This window comes from Alexandromys fortis, unplaced genomic scaffold (assembly GCF_014885135.2).
Source record: "Alexandromys fortis isolate MF-2015 unplaced genomic scaffold, M_Fortis_MF-2015_v1.1 scaffold_93, whole genome shotgun sequence".
NCBI lineage: Eukaryota > Metazoa > Chordata > Mammalia > Rodentia > Cricetidae > Alexandromys > Alexandromys fortis.
In genome coordinates, this window is record NW_026067970.1 from 1092485 (window position 1) to 1108478 (window position 15994).

Genomic DNA, 15994 nt, shown 5'->3' on the forward strand with positions numbered 1-15994 from the left:
ACAGCCCCACTTGCACGCTCTCTGTGCCAACTTGGAGTCAACTGGAGTGTAGACAGACTCTGCCTATTCCTGGGAGGGGCTTCTGGGCTTATGTTCCTGTTTTGTTTTATTGTTTTTGGAGCTGGGGATTGAACCTAAAGCCTAAACATGTTTACCACATGTTTTTCTATTGGCCTGCATCCCTATTTAAACAATAAAATAAAATACCAACAGAGTATGTGAAGAGGTAAACACCTAGTAGGGTTTTTTTGTTGTTGTTGTTTTTTGTTTGTTTGTTTGTTTTCCAAGACAGGGTTTCTCTGTAGCTTTGTAGCCTGTCCTGGAACTAGCTCTTGTAAACCAGACTGGCCTCGAACTCACAGACATCCGCCTGCCTCTGCCTCCCGAGTGCTGGGATTAAAGGTGTGCGCCACCACCGCCTGGCTTGCGTCTATTAGTTTTAATATAAGCATGCAGTTGCATGAAAACTTAAAGTAGCTGTGAGTCCTTATGAGAGAAATAGGTTATTTTGTTCGGTGCAAATGTTATCTTTAATTAAACAAGCTAAGCTTAACTAATTGATTTCCTTTCTTTTTCTATTGATTTTTAATGAGCCCAACTAATTGGTTTTTTAACAAAAGAATCTGATAACAGTTGTTGGAATTCGGACTCTTAAGCAAAAAAAAGCCCTCAACCAACTGTGCAGGCTGCCCGAGTTCTAGGGAGTTTTTAGGATTATAGAGGGCCCCTCCTATCCTCAGCACCTGGGTGCTCACACCTGCTGTGGGTTCAAGGGTTAGCAGCCAGTGGGAGGGGTGAGAGACAAGAGAGAAAGGAATGGATTCCATCTCTATACTAAGTTCTGTGAAGATCCAAACTGCCTTCCTTCTCTTTTGCGTAACATTAAGCAACCGTTCTCGAAAATGGGCTCTTCGGTTTGTACTAAGTGAAAACAACAGTTCTATGCTCATATCCTTGATCCTGTTGTCTTTAAGTCACTACAGCAGAGGGGACACTCCTACCCCACAGGAGGCCGGACCACTGAGTCCTAGCAAGACTTGGGGCTCTCCAGACACAAGCTTGAAGACTGCCCAAGCCTGTGATGGTCAAGCTGTTGGGGGAGGGGCAACACATCCAGGCTCCCTTACTACGTGTCTGTAATTCTGCAAAATGGAATTTAGAAAACAAAAGCAAAACTGAAGCCTGTGCGCTGTTACTATGCACTATCCTCCTCCCAAAAATAAAACAGCGAAAGAGGCCACTGTGGAATTCTGAACGGTGAATTCCAGGGGGAACCCAAGGTCCCCAGAAGGATCCAGGCCCCAGACCTATGGAGTCATGCTACACTGAAGCTCACAGACCTCAGGGCTGCCTTCCCAATGGACTCCCTTGCCCCCTACCCCCAGCTCCCAGGACACTCCCCTGGGAGGTCACTTTCCTGGGGGTTCCTTTCCACAGTGGCTCATGCGAGATGGCTCTCAGAGTCATACCTGAGCACGCTGTTTTCTCTCTCTCAGTGCAAGAGTGGAGGCCTGTGAGAATTCTGAGTGCTTGTGAGAAAACTCCAAGAAAAGAAGACAAAAGTCTTGTGACCTCAGTTTCTTCAAAACCGTGGATTTGTTCTTGGAATGTGTGTCCATGCTCCTCCCAGGTGCAGCAGAGAGGAGTGAGTTTATTTCAGCTGCTGTTGTTCAAATGTCTCTGTGGGAAAACATGCTTTTGCCATGTGTGACTTGTCCTTGTGACTGAACACTTACTCAGGTGACTCTTCTTAATCCTCAGAGTACAGATTGCCTGACTCTCTGAATAAAGTTGCATGAGGACTTTGTCCTGCCTCATTTTTAGGCCCCGCTCCCCCAGGTTCACACTGCCACTAGAGCAGCAAACGTTTAACCACATCGCTTCCCTACCTAGCCATGGAAGAGAGAGGGCAAATACTATTAAAAGTATCTAGGAATCACTGTTTCTCAGAGGGTAGCAGAACACTGCCGGAAAAATTAACATTAAATATATATGGGGGCTAGAGAGATGCCTCAGAGGTTAAGAGCACTTGCTGCTCTTGCAGGGAGCCCAAGTTCAGTTCACCGCCCCCACGAGGCAGCTCACGACCACCAGAACAGAAGTAATATATATGTATATATGCATGTGAGTATAAATATGTATGTGTATATGCGTACATGTATATATAGATATATGTGTGCACATGTATATGCATATATGTGTGATGTGTATGAGCATATATCTATGTATGTGTATATTTGTTTATATGTATATGTTTATATGCATATATACATGTAAATATGAGCAATAAATGTATAAATATGTATTATGAACATGAATGTATACAGAATCACTTCCTGTTCTCTTGTCCCAGATTCTGGGATGGGTGCTGACGATATCACAGTAGGCATATCTTCCAACATCAGTGTGTTCCAAGATGTAGGAGGTTGTATCAGACAGTAAACACTAAGAATAGTTGTCTTGTAAAATCCAGTGCTTGGTTGTAAATATTTTACTGGAAACAAAAACAAGCTCCAAATAGCACACAGCAAACTCAGACCCTCAGAGAAACTTGAGCCGAAGCTGCCGGCAGGATGGGTTAAAGTCATAGCTTCCCTGAGTGCTAAGAGGAGACACACCCAATTTTCTCTTGGCTTTCTGTGTGGGAATGTTGACCTAGCAAAAGTCTTGCCAGGTATAGTACGCACCTTTAATCCCAGCTCTTGGGAGGCAGAAGCAGGTGGATCTTTGTGAGTTCGAGGCCAGCCTGATCTATAGACTGAGTTCCAGGATAGCCCCGGGCTATATAATGAAAGGCTGTCTTAAAACACTCTCCCCACCTCCTAAAAGAGGCTTAAGAGAAGAAAGAGAAAAGTTGCTATTTCCAGTTATTTGAAGTATCGCTGAGCAGAAGATGCTGACTTCCTCTGCTTGGGAGGAACTGACTGCTGATGTACACCCACAGAGAAGACGTCTGACTTACTCTACTTCAGAAGGCAGGGCTGAGGCTTATGGGTAGGCATGAATGCCCCAGACTTTCTTTATCACTAATAAAAAGACCACAACTGAGTCACTGAGGAAGCTTTCAGAGACAAAATGATGTCGGCCATTGAAGTCATGGTCTTTGTAGTAAGGGAGGCTTGGAGCACTCAATGCTATTTATGACCCCCTCTTCCGACCCCAAGGGACTATTCATTAGCTGTTCTATGGGATGGGACACCTTCATCTCTGTACAGATAACTTCCCAGGATCTTGATTCTCTATCTGCACTGAGGATGTGTCTACCTGCTCTAATGTTGAGATGCTCTCACTGAGGACCACTTCCTTAGTCATCGAGGATGCAGGAAGATGCTAGAAGCATTGTAATTGAGAGGGCTGATGAAGGAGACTGCCCAGGAAAAATGTTTTCTGTGTACACTGAGTGTATGGCTGTGTGTGACTCACTGAAGAAAGCCAGCTGTTCTAATGACCTGTGTTCTGCTCGGGTCCACAGAAACACAGAGATCTGAACAGCAGCCACCAGTTTAGATCTGAGCCACATACGTTGTCAGTGATTCACTAAAAGGCTTGATAAACCATGATTTTTCCCAACCTCTACTTCTCGACTTCTTTCTCAGCCTCATGGTACCATGGACATCGTCACCTGTAAACAGTGTTAGCTAACCCACCATGCTGTGGAAAGGTAACGCCTGCGATATGGTTGTGAGTCCACCTAGAACTTACCAATGTTTCTTCACCTTAGATAATCAGGCTTTTCACTTAACGCATTTCCAGTATCTTTCCACGACATCCAGGCACACAGCACGGTGTCCTGTCACCTACCCTGTGGCACGTCGCATCAGTTCCTGAATCTACTTTTCCCACATTCCAGTATTTCTGATACAGACTGTCTCACACCATGAATGGCCACTGTGGCTTACTAACCAGCATATCTCTCATCTGAGGTTGTATATTTTGTATATTTCCTCTCTTAGCGGTATATAAGTGGTGGTCTTCTAACAAATACAGTTTTGGTTCAGTGAAATGGCTGGTTGTGCTGCACACAATCACCCTGGTGGGGGGAGTTAGAGTGGATACCCAGCATGGCTCTTGTCTTGTTCCATCAGCCCAGCTGATTTCAACCACAGCCATACGGAAGTAGAATGGCCACAGCTGGAAGCTCTCGCCACAGGCAGCCCGGGGTCTCTTTTTTTCTTCTCTGGGACAGAGTCGCCAATTTAGCTAGAAAACAAGCCCAGCCCAGAAGTGTGGGAACACAAGCCATCAAGAGCACAGCCCGACTGCAGGCTATGGTGTGACTGTAAAAGTTCCAGCTTCCATGGAGCAGAGAGAGAAACCCAGGGACAGAATCCTATTGTCTACAGCATCAACCTCCACAACACACTCTGCAGTCAACAGCTCTCTGTCCCTGCTCCTTCCTCCCGCCTCCCTGGGGTCATTTAAAAAATAAAAAATAAACCACTCAAGTCCTTGCTTCTGCTTTCATGAAACCAAACTAGGGCAAACTTGAGGGAACCAAAGCAAAGCCTCAGCCTTAGCCGACTATTTAACAAATAATGCCTTATGAGTCAAAGGCATGCTTGCAAATCAACTGCCTGGAATTTGAGAACTATTTTCCACAGAAATTCTATGATAAATTATTAGCTTTCTATGCCAGGCCAAAAAAAAATTCATTTACTCTGTAACAATATAGAGAGCCAGCGTAAGAGTTCCTAAGGAAATGGCTAACAACTTTGTCACATCTTGTTTCTTTACCAGGAAAAAAACGAACACCTTAAAACACACGTACACATAGCACACACACACACACACACACACACACACACACACACACAGACATGGAGGGGGGCGGTAAAAGATGGTTTCTATAGAATCAAAAATGCTTGCATCCATAGGCCTTATAGCAACTGAAATCCAAGACAGACAGAAAAAAAAATGAAACTCACCAAAGCTCCCAAAAAGGCAAAATCAGAAACAAGTAAGTTCAGCAAGAAAACACATTAAATTCCCTGGCTGACGGTGACAGGGACACCAGGAAAGAGAGGGGCAAGGTAGGGCAGGTCTGCTCTGCGGTCTTTACAAAGTCATGAAGTCTGGAGCCCAAGTCACCAAAGCACAACCGGAAGTCAATGTGAAAGCTAGAACAAGCCACAGAATCACAGGAGCCTGACTTGAAAAGCACGCCTGAGCTTCCTACTCTGTTTTTGGGGCGAGTGAACCCAGGGCTGGCAACAGAGTAGGTGTGTGCTTGCACCTGAGTGACAGCTCCAGCCTTCGTCGTACTTCATTAGTGAAGGTGGATGTGCATGCCCCATAGCTACCAACTGCTCGTTTAATATTCAAGTCAACAGTTTCTCCCTAGGGCACCCCAATTAAAAGATTCTGTTATCTATTTCCAGTGCTCGTGGCCCCGGGAGGAAGAACACAGCGAAGATAGAGATGAGGACACCTGTGACTATGGGAAGAAGTCAGAATCTATGTGGACACCCTTCTGGGGCCAAGCATAAATTCACCCCAGGGTGTTTCCTTCTCTGGCTTCTGAACAAGCAACAGGCAACCGATCGTTCTAGTAAAAACAAAAATACATATTTTAGTAATGAATAAAGAATTTCTATAGAACTTCATGTATCCGTTCTGGTTAACTTGTGGGCATGGACAGTAAAGGTGAATCAAAATCGCACTAATGTCACTAATGTCAAATACACACATGTAAACTCATTACTATAAATGTGATATAAAATACAAAAACATCATAAAAGCTGGGAAGGAAATTTGGTCTACAAAAACCAGTGTTAAGCTCAAAGAGAAAATATACTTTACTTTTCCTCCAGATAAAAACTGATTTTAAAAAAAGCACCACATCATAGGGAGATGACTGTGTGAATAACCCTCAGAGCTTACAAGAGAATCTTCCCATTAATTTTGGTCTAAACAAAAAGAAGCAGGGCCGAACCCTTTAGCCACAGGCCCGCTGTGGAATCGCGGGGACCAGGTGGGAGTCCACAGGACATTCAGCTCCAGTGAGCAAACACTGCCAGAGATCTCAAACCGTTTTTGCTCTAAGCACAGGACTCCTTTTATTTTGACACAAGTAAGAATGGAGGGCACTTTGAGAGCCCAGATGGTGACACTTCTTCAGGATGCTATCACAAAATGATGGAAAGGAAGGACAGGAGAGAGTGTGGATGGCCCTTCTCTGGGCTACTTATTCAGACTTTGAACTAGACGCTCCAACAGGACTAAAGTCTTGGAGAGATACCTGAGCCCCTCAGACACGAGACTGACACACACAGTTCTATTCAGCAAGGCTAGCAATGGGTGAACTAAGAAGTTTAGCAAATGCCTGGCCAGGTACTTCCAAGCGGCCTCCTTGGGGTAAGTGCCAACCATCTCTAAGAAGCTCTCCTGGATTCGGGGCTGCCCCTCTGTTTGGAAATGAAAAAAAGAGAAGAGGAGGGGTAGGGGAAAGGAGGGGAGGGAAGAAGAGGGGAAGAGAGGAGGGGAAAAGAAAAGAAAAAAAGAAAAGAAGGGCTGGAGAAATAGTTCAGAGGCTAAGAGCACAGGGTGCTCTTCCAGAGGTCCTGAGTTCAATTCCCAGCAACCACATGGTGCCTCACAACCATCTGTAATGAGATCTGGTGCCCTCTTCTGGCCTGAAGGCATTCATGAAGGCAGAATACTGTATACATAATAAATAAATCTTTAAAAAAAGAAAAGAAGTTTAGCAAAACCTAAGGAGTCCAACCTTTGGCTTTAAGGATGGGGAAGTTGAAGTTCATGAGGCTCGAGATTAAGCCAGTATCATGTAACCACTAACCACAACAGCTGTTCTCAAGTGTTGGGATATTTGGTACAGTACACCGGCAACATCAGACAGCACAACCTAAGTTTTCATGTCCAAACTAATTATACTTAGCATCTTTGAAAAATAATGTGAAACTGGATGAATGTTGTTCTTACACCTCGGAACATTAAGTGCTCCAATTATTCCCCCAGTTCAATGCAAACCATGGACCAATCCTAGTGTTCTCCAGTCTGGGCATTGCAACTACGTGAGGAAGAATAAAGCCAGCTCACACCAGGATTCCTGGGCCCTGACAACACACAGTCATTAGATGAAGCTGTAAACAAGAACATGGCAACCTCCCACCCCTCCCACCCCTTTCCGCCATTCACCTAAAGGACTCTGGCCTTTCTAGACACCATACCCCTGGAGCACTTTCCCTTCCGCCCTCCAATTGCTCGGGCCACCATCTGGGACTGCATTCCTGAGATCCAGCCCTTGCCAGCTCTGCTGCGGAGCTAGCGCCTATCCTTCCAAACCAAATGACTCCTCCCCGTGCTTCTTTACAGGAAAACGATGCCAGCAGGTTCTTCTTTCTATCTCTGCAGGAAAGGCTGCTCAGAAGTTGAGTTTAAATGTCTCCTATTAAAGTACTGAGTGTCTGCTGAACGATGGCCAAGCTCTTAATATTCCTCTTAAATAGATATTTGCTAGCAAATGCTTGCTATGTCTCTCAGTATGAAAACAAATGGGTTCTCAGACGGGACTAAAACAGAATTAAGCACATTAGGAAACAGCAAGCTTGCATCAGAGTCACGGAATATATTTTGTGGAAGCGTGCTGGGATTGATTCCACTGCCTACTTCTGGTCCTGATACATTACAAACAATAATTGCTAAATGAGCAAATGCAGAGATGGATGGAATGGATGAAGGAAAGAAAACACCAAGTCACTTTAGACCAGGGCCAGGAGACGTCATGTAAAACACGGCCAGGGCTACCTGACACGCCTTTGAAAATCCCGTGACGCAGCCTAGACCACGGCAGGTTGCTCAGGAAGAAAATGATCTTCATGCTAATCAGTGTGAGAGCCAAGAAAGAAAAACTGTCCGGGTGCTCCCACGGCTGCTGACCACACTTAGAGAGAGGTGCGGGGACAGGAAGGCTCAGATGCACGAAGTTACCCTTCACAGAGCGCCTGTCTTCCCCTTTCACAGTGTTTATTCCACTCTGCTTCATCCCAAACCACAGGTTTCATGGGAAACGAATTAACAACAATGCTCAAATACACAATGACGCAGGTGAAGCACATTCCTGAGCCCCAGGAATCCACATACTGCTCTGCTGAACAACCTGTCTGTCCAAACACTCGGGTTTATCATATTATTATTATTACTCATGTTAAAGAATCTTTAGACAGGAAGTTCTTATCTTCATTAAGAGACAGTTACTTTTTTATCCTTCCTCCATAAGGACATCGAGTTCCAAGGTAAGTCATCAAACCGAAATAGTTCTAAACAATCTGGGTAATGAAGGAGACATAGTTACTCATAAGCCGAGAACCATTTACACGCCTGGAATGCGCATAAGCCCACACTAGAGACACACTTAGCCTGGGTAAATCAGCTGCAAAACAATTTGTTAGACAGGCAGGTACTCTCTCTCTCTCTCCATTCCAATTCTGTGAACTCAGTACTTCTGGCCAGGTCCTCACATAGCTCAACAATAAGACAAAGACACAAAATCACAAAGAAACTAGAGTGTGTGCTATGGATTGAACATGAAACGTGCCCCCACTGGGCAGAGTTTGAGCAGTTGGTCTCCAGCTTGGTGGCACTGTTTTAGGAAGTCAGGCATCCTCTGGGATGTGGTATTGCGGCCTCTAGGGGTCTGGGGAAGAGGACTTTGAAGGCTATGCCTGCCTTTGATTCCAAGCTAGAGCTCTCTGATTCCAGGTTAGATGAAATGAGAACAAGCCCCTGTGCATACTCCCAGCAACGGGCCCCCTTCTCCATGAATTCCTCTGAGCCCCCAAACAAACCCTGCCCTTACGCTACTCTGTAATGTGTTTTACCACAGCCATGAGAAAGAACTGTGGGGGTTTGGATATCCCCAAAAGGCTCGGGCATTGGGACACTTGGTCTCGGGCTGGTGGCGCTATTTGGAGAAGTCTAGGGGGTGTAGAACACATCCTGGGAGGAAGGCTTTTGAAAGTGCAGAGCCTTGCCCTACTTCTCATGTGCTCTCTGCTTCCTGTTCACAGTAAAAGATGCGCGCTCTCAACTCCCCATTCCTGCCCCGAACCTGCCGCCTGCTGCCATGCTTCCTGGCCATGGCGGAAGCTCTTTTCTAAGGAATCACCAGCCCAGCTTCCTCGGTCATGGCGGCAGAAGAACAACTGACACGGGAACGGATATAGGAATAGTGATTCCTGCACAGCGCCCTGTCCTGCCTCTCACCAACACAAATAAATAATAATAACCAATAGCACAGTACAGAGAACCAAAGGCGAGATCAGCTACAGTTTGAATGTGCTGGGAACAATCTAGAAATTGACGTCACTGCTCTGTGCAGGTAGACTACAGAAAGGTAATGGATTTGAGGAGGTGGAAAGGATTATTAATGACCACATATGAAAAGGAAACAAACTACTATGCATGCCCTGACTTGCTAGGTAAAGTTCTCTGCTATGTCGTAACACAAGAAGGCCCTGGAAGAGATGAGCAGGGGTCGGGGGAGGCACGGATTTGATTCCCAGAACTCACAAGTCAGCTCACAACCACCTGTAACTACAATTCCAAGGGATCTGGCACCTTCTTCTGGCTTTGTAGGCACCACGCACCCATATGATATACAGACTTACATGTAGGCAAACACCCATGCATACTTAAAAAAAATCATTCTGCATCTCAAAACTGAAAGATTTTGGCAGGAACATAATGACCAAAGCATGTTTCTAAAAGTTCCAGAAGTAGAGTCGGGGATGGTAGGCCAACACTTGATTCCAGCACTGTGGGGGCTGAGGCAGGTGGCTCCCTGTGAGTTCAAGGTCAGCCTTGTCTTAGAGAGTTCCAAGTTAGTAGAGCTGCTCAGTGAGACACTATCTCTAAATTAATAGATTAATTTTTAAAATAAGACTTATAAGGGCAAAAGACACTTTGAAGGGTCTTTGGCAAGAACTCTGGTAACTGGGCCTCACTGCACCTCCCAGCTGTGGTGCTAAGGGCTGGATCTGAGGAGAGACAGGAGGGTGTGGCCACACAGCAGGTGAGGAAATGTGACCTAAAGTTCTACCGTGTGTCTTATACACAGAACGCCTCATGGAACAGGGGTGCTGTGGACTGTGTATGCACTGCCGACATTTAACAATGCCTGGCATAAAGGAGGCTTCCAGCCGTTATTTTTAATTAAAGCACTGCTATAACTCTTACTTATATATTTTTTTGTATTCTTAAAGCCAGTAGCAAATTTCCCAGGTGATGATCACTACCAACAAGGCAAAAAAACTAGAATTGTCCCATGATGAGAATGGGTTCTCCTATTTCTGTGTAAATTTGTATGTTTCATCAATAAAAATATACTAAATCCTGGGATGTCATGTTGGGGACACTGTGTTCGTCAATGAGACAGAAGTTTCTGCCTTTACAGACCTTCTGTTCTGGTCACTCTCCCTGGCTTTGGACTTGGAGCACAGGCCTTCGGAGTGGCCTTGGGGCCTTTGCATGATTTATTTCCTCTACCAAATAATCAGACACTTCTGAGACTTGTGATTGGTCTCTTCAGATCTCCGTGGAAACGGCTCCTTTGATCCTCCTAATTAAAACTGAATGTCAACCCTTGGTCCCCTATACACGCCCCCAAGTTTCTCATCTCTTCTCTAATGTCCTCCATAGCATTTATTAGACCTGACACCCATACCTATTCATTTATAATGTGAAGGTCACACACCCCTGTTACATTCCTAGGACCTACAAGGGGCAGAGCACTGAAGTCATAGGCACACGATGAATGTTTACAGAATGGATGTTCTTTAAACATACAACCACAGCTCACTTAGCGTGTCCACTGCTGAGCAGCTCCACTCCCGCCAGTTCCTGAGCCTACTAAGAAATCCTGCACCTGTATCTATGACATCAGGCAGTTTCCCAACAGCCTCCAGCTTGCCCACGGGCTTTGCCATCTGCTAACTGTCAGAGCGCAATGCCCACTTCACATTCCAGATCACTAATATGTCTATTTCTACCAAGACAAGGAACAGCCTCCACGATAAACACTTTCTGGTCCTCCCAGGGTAAGATAGAACCGCAGTCAACATCTGGACGTGAAGCTGGGGGGTGGCTCCCACAGGAACCTACTTTGTGATGTCACACACTGGGTCTCAAGGCTTCAGTAAAACCTCCCTGGAAGGGAGGCACTGTTGAGCCTGCCCCAGGCAGACCACTGGCCCTGCCACACCCCCAGCTAACCAATCCTTTTCTGTTCTTTCAAGATGTAGCAACATCTGGGCAACAGGCATCAGACAGAATTGTGTTGATCCCTAAACCATCAAGCCCGTCAGACTAGAATACAGCTAAGTTTTAAGATACAATCTATCAGCTTTCTCCACCCTGGCTTTATTCCCCACCTGCTCGTCTGATGTGCCCATGAACACTGAAGGACAAAAGTGCAACACCTGCTAGTCCAGGTCTCACAACCACAATCCCGCAGGAAGGCACCGACACACAAGCTCCCTCTGAAGGCAAGCCGTCCATTTATAAAGCAAGGCTCACAGTTTGACCTAAAACTTTCAGATACTCTGCCTGTCCCTGAAATCTGGACTTTCCTTGCACTTTGGGATCTTCCCATCTCTCTGCAAACTACTTACAGAGTTTCCCCGACAGGAATAAAATGCACTCTTCAATGAATGTTTCTTTATAAGGAAAAATCTAACTTTTCTCCTCTTAGTTTTCCTGGCCTTCAAGCATCACTCTCTCCTCACGGTGGTCCTCAGGTTGGCTGAAATCCCTTTAAAAGAGGTTCCCTTCTTCGGCTACATCTCCAGTCCCTGGTCCATGACTTGTTTCACCAGGGAAAGCGGTAAGCTGCACCTCTCCACTCCCACAATTGTGGTTGTTCATTAGTACAACTGAGATTAATTACATTCGATCTGCTTTGCCAGTGCTGTCAAACTCAAATATCAAGTCAATAGAACTGCCATTAAAGCATTCTAGAAAGTTCCAGTGACTCTACCTGAGCGGCTTCTGAAAGATGGAGGAGGGGGTATCAGTGTTGCATTAATCTCTCGGTCTTTGCTGAGACAGGGCAGACCTGAAAAGGAAAAAGGAAAACCAAATGGCCACCCCTCTAAGGTTTGATAAAGAAACCCAGTTGTCCCCGTTCCCCATCAATAAAGATTAGAGTTCTAAGCAGACTCTCGGCTCCCATCCACACTGCAGTAAACAAAAAATTCACCACTCAGTGGTAGTAAGTGGGAAACCAAGCCCTGATGTAGGCTGAAGAGCTGAGAGTGGGCTGTGGCAGTAAGCGGACCCCGATCTGAGAAAATCTGTGACAAACCTCCGATCGCTACTATCATTTGTTAGGAGTTCATTTGACCTAAAAAGTGCTTGAGAGTTTTGCCTTTCATCTTTTAATATGCACACGTTAAACGAAGTCACCTCTTGAACTGTCCACTTAACACTCTCAATTATAATATCAGCCACTGAATGATTTCATACAAGATGTTTTAAAAAATTGTATCTGAGCTGACTTCTCTGAAAAGCAGAAAAAAAATGTTGCTTCATCTGGTTATTGAGACAGAATGCCACACCGGTGAACGCTGTAAACACTAGCAGTTTCGCTGTTGGACTATCATTCCAAACCTGCAGCAATCCCATCCCTTCTTTGTGGAGAAGGCTAGGATTTCACTCACGCAGTTCAAAACCCTACAGCTGTAAAAAGACAACACCCCACCCAGACCCTGCTCTCCAGCCACCTCCTCCTCTCAGGAAAAGATCAATATAACCAATGCCATCTCTGTTTTCTTTCAGATGAAAAAATTACATCTCCCCCAGCTTTTAAGTAAATGCTGCCCCGCAATGCACTGTTCCCCACATTCTTGGGATTGAATCGTAAAGATAGGCATGAGACAGGAAACCGTCTCAAGCGATAGTGAGCTGTATGGGAGGCCATCACAGGAACAGACCACTACTTCCCTGTTCGCCACATTCGGCTATCTCCCGTCTCTGCTCTCACAGCCTTGGCTCACACCAAGCACAGGTGTGAGGTGCATTTGCACAAGCAGAACTGCTGAGTCAGCAGGCTGCGCATCTTCGACTTGGCAAAAAATTTCAGATTTCCTGGAGGCCTGAAGCAAACGACCCACTGCCAGCCCAGAGCAGGCTGCTGCTCCACACACTTACCCACTGTCTGTCAACACAGAGGCCAACTCTCAGCCAAAGGGAGAGCGAAAAGTTGTATTCGTGTATCATGATTGTTTAGTATAATGAGATTTTTGATTCTATTTTTTTTAACTATACAGACTGAGCAAGTTGTATTTATGTATGTAGCAACAACTGATGAAAAGAGAGGCCAAGAACTTGAGAAAGAGTAAGGAGGAGATATGGGAGGACTTGGAGGAAGGGAGAGGAGGGGAGAAGTGGTATATTATAATCTTAAAAATGAAAAGAAATTTAAACAGAGGTTACTGAGATGGCTCAGTGAGCAAAGTGCTTGCCACGCAAGTGTGAGTACCTGCGGTCAGAGTCTCAGCACCCACAAACGCCAGACAAGCATGGTGGTCAGCTTGCAACCCCAGAGGTCAGGACAGGAGGCTGCCAGGACACACTGGGAAGTTAGACCCGACAAGTCAGTAAGCTCTGGGTTCAAGCAAAAGACCTGCCTCAGTATAGAGGGGGGAGAAAGTGGTGGAGGAAGACAGCCATATCAATCTGTGGTCTACACACACACACACACACACTCATACACACACTCAGAAACACACGCACACACAAACACACATCACACAAATACTCACACACACACTCACAAACATACTCAGACACATATATACATACCCACAAACATATACTCAGACACACTCACAAACATACAAACACACACACACAGACACACACCCACAAACATACAAACACACACACAAACAAACATACACACACAGACACACACACACCCACAAACATACAAACACACATATACACACTCACAAACATTCAAACACACACACACAAACAAAACTCATGCCATGCCCTGCCATTTTCTTCCTCTAGACCCCCCTACACACAACAGTCACCCTGCAGTTGCTACCCCTGAGTGGGTGAGACTTCAGGGAAACTCCTCCCTTCCACCTTCCACTTACAAAACTGTATGACAATCAGATGCAAAGGCATGCCAGTGCTTACGAGATGCTCCTGCATCCTCCCTTCCTAGGATGCCGAGGGCACATCTCCTGAGCCTCATTCCAGCATTATCCCACACCCACCTGAGCCTCCTTACAGCCTCACACACGCCCCTGAGCCTCCTGGGATCAGGCTGTCTCCTTCACCTCTGCATCCTCCACCATGTCCAGCATTCTTACTCCAGTGCGGGATGGCAGATTTGTAGTAAGAATGCATTGATAATTGTATATATGTTCATTTTTAAAGTTGTTTGTCACATGGAACATGAGGAAGCCAAAAGATATCAGCTCCCTGGAGGTGGAGGTAACAGGCATTTGTGATCCACCTGACAAGGGTGCTGAGCTCGATCTCAGGTCCTCTGGAAGAACAGTAAACACTCTTAATTCCCGAGCCATCTCTCCATCCCTCTGTATACGTGCTCTTACACACCCCAACAACATTACAGATCTACTGATGGGAAAACTAGGATACAGATCTAGAGACTCGTGAGCCTAGAAGTAGAAACCACAACGCCATAGACACCGGCAAATCTCACCTCTGAGTTTGTTGTCCTCGTGCTGGCTGGGATTTAAACGACTGAAAAGCACAGCTGAGATTAAAATATTTCTTAAACCCCTTTACTCAGGCCCAGTAACTCTCAAAAAGACCACCAATATCTTTACTAAAGCAAGGTTGGGCAATGCAAAAATCACAGGGTATTGTGAAACGGTGACTAGATTGGCTGAAAAGAAAAGAGACGGACAGTAACAACCACGGACGCCGGGCCACGGAAACACTCAGGTGCTACTGGAGGAACAGAGGTGAACCTGCGACTAACAACTGTTTCTAGGTATGTGCTTGTGTGGCCACCAAAGCAATGTGCAGGAACACTTGCAGCAATGCTAATTAGCCACGCCCCCCCCAATCTGGGGGGGGGGGACCCTACATTTATCAGTGGTAGAATGAAACACATTTTCACATAATCAGACAATTCTAACAGCATCAAGACAAGGACACACGGAGACAGAAGTGAGTCTTCCAGACCAGAATAGTCTACAATGGATCCAGTTTCCATCCCTGTTACAAGAACAAGCAGAGCTGGTCCGATGGAGCCATAGCTCTGTGGGACAGGAGTGGGGCTTCTGCAGCGTGGATGATGTTCTGTTTCTCAGTCGGGATGCTGGTCACAGAGATGCCACCAGTTTGGGAAGGTTCAGTCAGCCTTACATTAAGTTTTTTATACTTTTCTGCATGGATTGTTACAGTTCAATGAAAACTTTACCTAAAAATTAGGGAAACGGGATAGCCCTCTAGACAAGAGAATATCTTCTCTTCGAAATGCCTTTCATGAATAAATGTTTTTTAAACACCGTGGTGATTGTCACCCACTTGCAAAACCCAATTGGCTCACACTGGTTTGACCCTTCCAGAGCCTACTGTCAAGAGATGTCACACAAGACATTTTCTACTTCTGAAAAAAAAAAGCAGGAGTCACAAATAGCATTCTTTTTATTAAGGAGCAAGATGACCAAAGTAGGTGGGCTACAAAGGCAAGGGTGAAAAAGATGAAAAGAAAACACCGTCCTTACAACGGTACTCAAATAGCTTTTACTCTTAGAGGCATCTTCTGCTGAACTACTGTGAGAAAAAAAAAAATCAACTGTTTTTCCCAGCGCAGATATGTGCCCCCACACCCAGCTTTCCCCCAACGTTGTTTTAAAACACTGCACAACAGACAGAGAAAGCAGGAATGTGAACCACGGGAGTGGTAATTATTGGCAAACGCAGGTGTCTGAGCAGAGGGAACGGAGGGGAGTGAAACACAGATCCTTCCGCCTCATTAGGTTTCTAAAAA

General features: G+C 45.6%; 1 protein-coding gene across 7 annotated transcripts in view; it reads right to left on the minus strand.

Annotated features, from left to right (window-relative positions):
- Osbpl3 (oxysterol binding protein like 3) overlaps positions 1–15994 on the minus strand; it is a 163126-nt gene that overhangs the window by 127802 nt on the left and 19330 nt on the right. Inside the window, exon 2 of one of the 7 annotated variants that reach the window (XM_050155458.1) lies at positions 11993–12070. The exons of the other annotated variants lie outside the window; for them this stretch is intronic. The gene's annotated coding sequence lies outside the window, so the exon portion shown is untranslated. The remainder of the gene's footprint in view (positions 1–11992; positions 12071–15994) is intronic. 7 annotated transcript variants of the gene reach the window in all.